This window comes from Piliocolobus tephrosceles, chromosome 5 (assembly GCF_002776525.5).
Source record: "Piliocolobus tephrosceles isolate RC106 chromosome 5, ASM277652v3, whole genome shotgun sequence".
Classification (NCBI taxonomy): domain Eukaryota; kingdom Metazoa; phylum Chordata; class Mammalia; order Primates; family Cercopithecidae; genus Piliocolobus; species Piliocolobus tephrosceles.
Window position 1 is genome coordinate 9,768,165 of NC_045438.1, and position 7,815 is coordinate 9,775,979.

The 7,815-nt window shown below is 36.0% G+C and overlaps 1 non-coding gene across 1 annotated transcript; it reads right to left on the reverse strand.

The window, feature by feature from the left end:
* Nucleotides 1-6,364: 6,364 nt before the first annotated feature.
* Nucleotides 6,365-6,466, reverse strand: LOC111547359. The gene has a single exon (XR_002733108.1). It is a non-coding gene; the product is annotated as a small nucleolar RNA U13 (small nucleolar RNA).
* Nucleotides 6,467-7,815: the final 1,349 nt, after the last annotated feature.

Genomic DNA, 7,815 nt, shown 5'->3' on the forward strand with positions numbered 1-7,815 from the left:
GGAAGGAAGGAAGGAAGGAAGGAAGGAAGGAAGGAAGGAAGGAAGGAAGGAAGGAAGGAAGGAAGGAAGGAGGGAGGGAGGGAGGGAGGGGGGAATGAGGGACGAAGGGAGGGAGGCAGGGAAGGAGGGAGGGAAGGGAGGAAGGAAATGAAACGGCACTTTTCTCAGACACTGAAAAATTAAAACTAACAGTACGTAATATCAAAAGTTATGAAGGGTAGAAGAAAACAAGCAATCTCATAAACTTCTAGTGGGATTATAAATCAGCACATCATTTTTTCAGGAAAATGTTGCAGTATTTATAAAATAATGTGTATTCAACACATTATTGTTGAATAATTGTATTCAACATTTTGACTTCTGAGTCTGGCTCCCAGATTTATTCTTGCAAAGGACAAAGAAGCATATTTTAATTACAATATTCTATATAATGGTGAAAAGTTGTAAACAAATAAATGACCATTAAGAAGAAAAGAAATATATAATTGTATATTCATTCTCTAGACATCTTGAAGCTCTTGAAAAGAATTAGGTAAATATGTCTACGGACATGAGGGGTGATCTATGACAAACAGTTAAGTGGAAATTGTAGAATAAAGTGTATCACTTTGTATTATTTTTATTAAAATATAAGCAACAAAATTGTCTGTGTAGTCATGTATCTAGATGTTTATATGTTTGATGTGTATATGAAAAGGGCTGGAATAGCACATCCTAAACTTTTAACAGTGGCAACCACTGGGAAAAGGGAGTAGAAGATTGGAAATGAAGGAGGAGCCCTATGTTTTACTTCATCTAGCATTTTAAAAATTTTAATAATGAATACGTTTTTGATTAAACAAATCAATTAAATTTTTAAACATTTTTTGTTTGCAAGATTGATGTCTCAACCTGGGAAACAAAAAGTAATGGAGAAATGAAACCACAAAGCACCCCATCTCGTGCAGCCCAGTTGCCCCAGAGGTCAGATGCCAGGCTAATTAAGAAACGAAGGTCGTATAAAATCAGTGCCTAAACCCATGTCTTGAAGTTTCTCCCCTATGTTTTCTTCTAGTAGGTTTATAGTTTCAGGTTTCATGTTTAGGCCTGGAACCCATTTTTAGTTCATTCTTGTATAAGTGGTGAGATAGGGGTTGAATTGTATTCTTCTACATGTGGGTAACCACCCTTTGAGCACCATTAATAGAGAAAACAATCCTTTCCCAACTGTGTGCTCTTAGTACTTTTATCCAAAATCAATTGACCATAGATATGTGGGTTTGTTGCTGGGCTCTCAGTCTTGTGCCACTGCTTAGATGTGTTGTTTGTAAGCTATTACAATGCTGTTTTAATGGCTGTATCTTTGTAGTGTATTGCAGAATCAGGTAGTGTGATGCCTCCGGGCTTTGTTCTTTTTGTTCATGATTGCTTTGACTATTTGGCATCTTTCATGGTTCCACACAAATTTTAGGATTGTTTTTGTTTCTTGGATATGACCCAAAAACACAGCTAACAAAAGCAAAAAATAGACAAATGGGATTGCATAAAACCTTGTAAAAAAAATTCTGCACAGCAAAGGAAATAATGAACAGATTGAAGAGACAATCCATGGATTGAGAGAATGTACTTGCAAACAATTAAACACTAATATCTGAAACATGTAAGAAACTACTACAACTCAATAGCAAGAAAATAAATAATTCAATTTTTAAAACAGGCAAATAAACTGAACAGATATTTCTCTAAAGAAGCCAACAAATATATGAACAAATGTTCAACATCACTAATAATCAGGGAAATAAAAAATAAAACTGAAATGAGGTATTACCTCATAGCTGTCAGAATGGCTGTTATAGAAAAAATGAAAGATTACAAGTGTTGGCAAGGATGGGGTGAAAAGAGTACCCTGGTCTCTGATACAGTATTAGTGAGAATGTAAATGAGTACAGCTACTATGGAAAACACTCTAGAGGTTCCTCAAAGAATTAAAAATACAACTATCTTATGATCTAGCAATGCCACTTTTGGGTATATACCCAAAGGAGTTGAAATCAATATGTCAAAGTGATATCTGCACCTCCACCTTCATTGCGGCATTATTCATAAGGTATGGAAGCAACGTAAGTTATCTCAAGGAATCAATGGATAAAGAAAATTGGTCTATATACACAATAGAATACTATACAGCCTTTTAAAAGAGGGAAATACTATCATTTGTGACAACATGGACAATCTGGAAGGTATTATGCTAAGTTAAATAAGCCATGCAAAGACATACAAATACTGCATAATCTCACTTACATGTAGAATCTAAAAAAGTCAAACTTATAGAAGTAAAGAGTCAAATGGTGGTTACCAGAAGCTAGAGCAAGGGTCAGGGGTTTGTGGAAAAGGAGCTAGATGTTGGCCAATAGATACAAAGTTTCAGTTAAAGGGGAATAGTAAGTTTTAGTGATCTATTTCACAGCATCATGACTATAGTTAACAATAATATATTGTGGCCCGGCATGGTGGCTCACGCCTGTAATCCCAGCACTTTGGGAGGCCGAGGCAGGCAGATCATGAGGTCAAGAGATCAAGACCATCCTCGCCAACATGGTGAAACCCTGTCTCTACCAAAAATACAAAAATTAGCCAGGCGTGCTGGTGCGTGCCTGTAGTCCCAGCTACTTGGGAGGCTGAGGCAGGAGAATCACTTGAACCTGGGAGGCAGAGGTTGCAGTGAACTGAGATTGCGCCACTGTACTCCAGTCTGGCAGCAGAGCAAGGCTCCATCTCAAAAAATAATAACAGCAGTAATAATATATTGTATATTTCAACATTGCTAAAGTGTATATTTTAAATATTTTCTACCAAAAAAATAAGTGAGGTAATAGATGTGTTAATTGGTTTGATTTAATCATTCTGCAGTGTATTTATACATTAAAACATTACATTGTATACACTGTACCTCCTATATATACAATTATTATTAATAATGCAATTATTATATTTCAATTAAGATTAAGATTTTTGAAGAAAAAGAAAAAGAAGGAAATCAAGGCCTGACCAATGGAGGCAGAATTTAGCTAACCCTCAGTCTTCCCAGAACAAAGATTTAAAGGAAGATCTCTTTTTCTGCCTAAATTTATTTCAAATTTCACAACTGCACAGATAGTGAGTGTATTAGTCTGTTTTACACAGCCATAAAGAAATATCCGAGACTGGGTAATTTAAAAAAGAGAGAGGTTTAATTGACTCAAAATTCCACATGGCTGAGGAGCCCTCAAAAAACTTACAGTTGTGGCAGAAAGGGAAGCAGGCACATCTTACATGGTGTAGGCAAGAGACAGGGAGCAAGAGCGGGGAAAACTGCCTTATAAACCATCAGCTCTTGTGAGAACTCACTCGTTTTCATGAGAACAGCATGGAGGAAACCCGCCCCACGATTCAAGCACCTCCCACCTGGTCTCTCCCTGGACACACGGGGATTATGGGGATTACAGTTCAAGATGAGATTTGGGTGGGAACACAGAGCCAAACCATGTCAGTGAGTGAAATGAAATAAGAAAATGAAAGCACATTATCAATTCTTTTGAAAATGAAAACTCCAAAACACCTCTGAGTTAATGCACCAATGTTGAACACTAAAGGGACTACCAAAAATCTTTGCTAACACAATATTAAAATGTTAGTGGACCTCAAATAGTAATGTGGTGAACATTTTTAAAGAAAATATTGTACCTCCATAAATGGTGCAAGTGTAATCAGAACACTTAAAAATGAGCTCACTTTTTTTTATGATGTACATCTTAAACCTCCAAATTTATATTACTCTAGATTTTCTCAATATACAAATGGTTTTAAAGGCTAAAATTTCCTTTTTCTTGTTAATTTGGAAAATATGTATATACTGAAATAGGAAATAATAGAACAAACACCACCCATTGAACTATGAATAGTCTGCCATATTTGGTTCTTATATTTTCTTCATTAAAGGAAATAAAATATTACAATTAAATTCATCTTTCCCCAGTTACATTCTCTATCCCACCTCTCCATAGAAATTTATTAACCAAAATTCAATATATGTATGCTTTAAAAAATAATACCATACATATATGAATTTATATATTATATTTTGTATATTTTTTATTTTACATAAAAGTTGTCATTGTTAAATACTTTTGTACAACTTAGATTTGTTTTGAAATAGGGTCTCACTCTGTTGCCCAGGCTGGGGTACAGTGGAGCAATCATGGCTCACAGCAGCCTCAGCCTCTCAGGCTCAAGCCTCGGCTTCCTGAGTAGCTAGTACTCCAGGAACCCAACTAACATTTTTTATTATTTGTAGAGACAAAGTCTCACTATGTTGCCCAAGCTGACTTTTTTTATTCAATGTTATTTTTTACCTTATCTATCCATCTTAATATATACACCATTTATTCATTTTAATTGCAGTGGAATATTCAAATTTTATTTTCAAAGTATTTCTTAAATAATGTCATTATCACAAATGAACTTTTATATAATGACATTTTTTCTGCTTTGTCTCCATCCCTTTCTAGACTTTCATCTCAACACACACACACACACACACAGCTTTAATTTTAGACCTCTTAAACGTCAAATTCTGTTGGTGAATGTTCTGCAATCCAGCTAACCCTCTTATGGCACATAAAGGCTAAGATAAGTGTGGACAAGAAACCCCTGAACTTGTTTCAATCTCTCTTTGGGTACATTAATTACATATAACTCAGAAATGTTTTGCACTGAGTGTGAATATATAAAAATTTGAGGACTATATTTAGAATGTCATGTTTGTCTTCTCAAAGAGATAATAGTTAAAATAGAATCTTCAAACAAAAACTAACAGATAGGGTGTATAAATCACTGACTTAACAGGGTGTTTCCACTGACAATGCTTTTCAGCTGTGCAATTTGGAAAGAAAAATGAAAAGGAAAAATGCAGTCATCAGTTCACTCAGAAAACTAAACTCTTTCATAAAGATTTGTTGTTGGAATTGAGATTGTTTTGGATAAAAAAAGGCTGCAGCCTCCCAGTCTCCAGTTCCCATTTCTTCCATTTCTGGATGTAATTAGCTTTATATTATTTTCCTTTACACACACACACACACACACACACACACACACATACACACACAATGTCAAACTACAGGCCTGAGTATTCAAAATAATTTAACTATATTTTATGAGTAAGATTGTATTTCCTCTACATATTGTGACAAATCTGTTACGTCTACCTAATTTGTACTTCACAACTTAATGTCAGTCACTTTAAAATAACTAAGTGCATGCAAAAGGAGAAGTTCAAGCTAATTTTCATCACCTCTCCTCAAAAATATCATGATTTACTTTATAGTCACCTACAGACTAATTATATTTGTAGAACTTTATGTATCACAGGGATTTTATGTTACACAATTTATGTGAACAAAACTGCACCATGTAGGCTGTAAGATGACAGAAAATAACAACAATGAAGAGCCATAATGATTCTTGTTCTCAGGAAGTTAACATTCTAATAGGTGAAATGATGCAGACAGAAATAAAAGCAGCTTTGACTGCAGATGTGTTTCAGTGGGGAAGAAGAGGACATTTCACCTGGGAGCAAAAAATGCAGCTGGAAGCTAATGCAGGGTGCCATCAACTATCCTCATCAAGAAAGAAGACATCATGGGACAGGCTAGACAGGAGACTGAGAATTCTGAAACCTTAGTCCCCATCTTGGCTCGGTCCTTACGGACTAGCATCAGGCCTGACACATAATGGGTGCCAATGAATATGTGTTGATTTACCGTATAGCCTTGAGAATGTCACAGTTTCTCAGTATTTGTTCCTCCCCCACAAAGGGGAGTAAGAGATCACTCTTAAGGTTCTTGTGAAGATCAAATAAGACAATATATGTGAAAGTGTACATAGTAAACTCTAAGGCACCAGAAATATATTGTATATCATTCTCGGAGGAGTTTAAAAATATGTCACAAAATCTTTGAAGTTGGTACATCGTGCTATGAAGTGACTTCTCTATGAGAAAAATGTTGGCCTGTGGTTGGGGATGGGGAAAAGAAAAAGCTTAGCCTGTTGTTATCCTCTTCCTTTGGCCTCAGCAACCTCCAACCCATCCATGTGCCCCTCCCTTAGTGGGCAGTAGGTAGTGGACTTACAGACTTGTGAATTCCTTCCCCAGTGGTGACTGGGACTTTTCCCAGAAGAATGTGAAGCACAGAATACCTCCATGTTCAAAAAAAATAACACCAAACTGAAGCCAACCTGTGTTTCCTCTATAGGGTTCCAGCACAATAACTTTGGGAAGAAAAGAAGATGATTTAACAACTGAGGTTTTCTCTTTTTTTTATTGGTTTGTTGCTTGGTTGGTTTTTTATATCAGATGGGTAATGTGCAAATGTGGTAACAAGGTTGAAGGGCAGCATATCTCACACATGAGCGTAAATACCCAATCATCACACATAAGTTGCAAAAGGATCGACAAATGCGTTTCGTGAAGCTGTGAGGTTTTCTGTTATTTTAAATCCCTGTGATAGGTCAGAACCCTTTGCTAGGCATAGTAGAAGAGACGGGTGTACATTATGTACAATTTCCGTGTTCTGTGGTAGCCTAAGGAAAGGTGCCCAGATCTGGAAATAAAGCACAGCACCATAATGACAGTGATCAAGAGGTAATGAGGAACCTGCTCACACAGTTTAGACTCTGATTACACCCTCAGAGATAACATTCACAGTCCAAGAATAGGACCATTCTGAGCATATGGCATTGACCTAACCTTCTTTACAAAACCTCAAAACAGACATTGTGTGAATACAATACATCGGCATACCATATTTCATGTGCTAATCTTTTCATGACGGTCTCATGCTATAGTATTTCAGTGATGGTGTAAACAGAAGAAATGTGATTAAACCAAAGCGGGAGATGTGGGGGTTATCCTCAGGAAAAAGAAAGAGAAAAAGAAAGTGGAAATACGATGGTCCTTAGTTGAGCAGATAAAACAGACTAAGCAGAATAAAGGACAATGTATGGTGCTCATTCCATCTGGGCATATTTGAGACAGCTATTATAATAGAGTATTTTGTTTTTGGCAGACTTTCTGTTTAAACAGGAACTGTGTGCATATTAATAGTAACCCTCCACATACGAATCAGCTTGGTTCTAGCTACATGGCATTATTTTCAAACATTCCAATACCTGTAAAATGTTGAAGTTACCACAAAAATTTAAAAATCAGTAATGCCCTATAAATCTCCATGAGTTTTATGATTCATTCCTTATCAATCAAACTAGTTAGGATTTTTTAAATCTTTAGTTTAAATTCCTTTTCCTCATCTGTGATATAATAACATGCAGCTAATACACTTATTATTATGACGTTTTGCAGAGTCCCACACACAGTTTTTGCTCCTTTTCCTTTTTCCTCATCTCTTCCTTTTGTCTGTGGTATATGCCTACACTGATGTGTGTAGGGTGCCATAAAACAAAGTGGAGTGAGTAAAAAGAGATGATTATGAAGAATAAACAGAGATTATTTTAAAAGTGGAAAAGTTCTTGGGTAGATAGTTTTCAAAAAGTACCATAAACTGAGTTTCTGAAGAAAGATAACTTGTTGCCCTGAAAGTATTTTCCTTCTTTTACCCATTACCTTGCCCATCTTCCCGTGAGTTCTTTCTCTAACTATACTCTCCTTTGCTCTCAGACACTTTTTTCTCTCTCTACTATTTTTTTCTTCTGTTTTTCTCTCACTATTGGAGACTACTGCTAAATTGTTTACTCTCTTATTTCCCATAGAATCTTTCATGAGAATTCTGCTTGTGGGTGAGC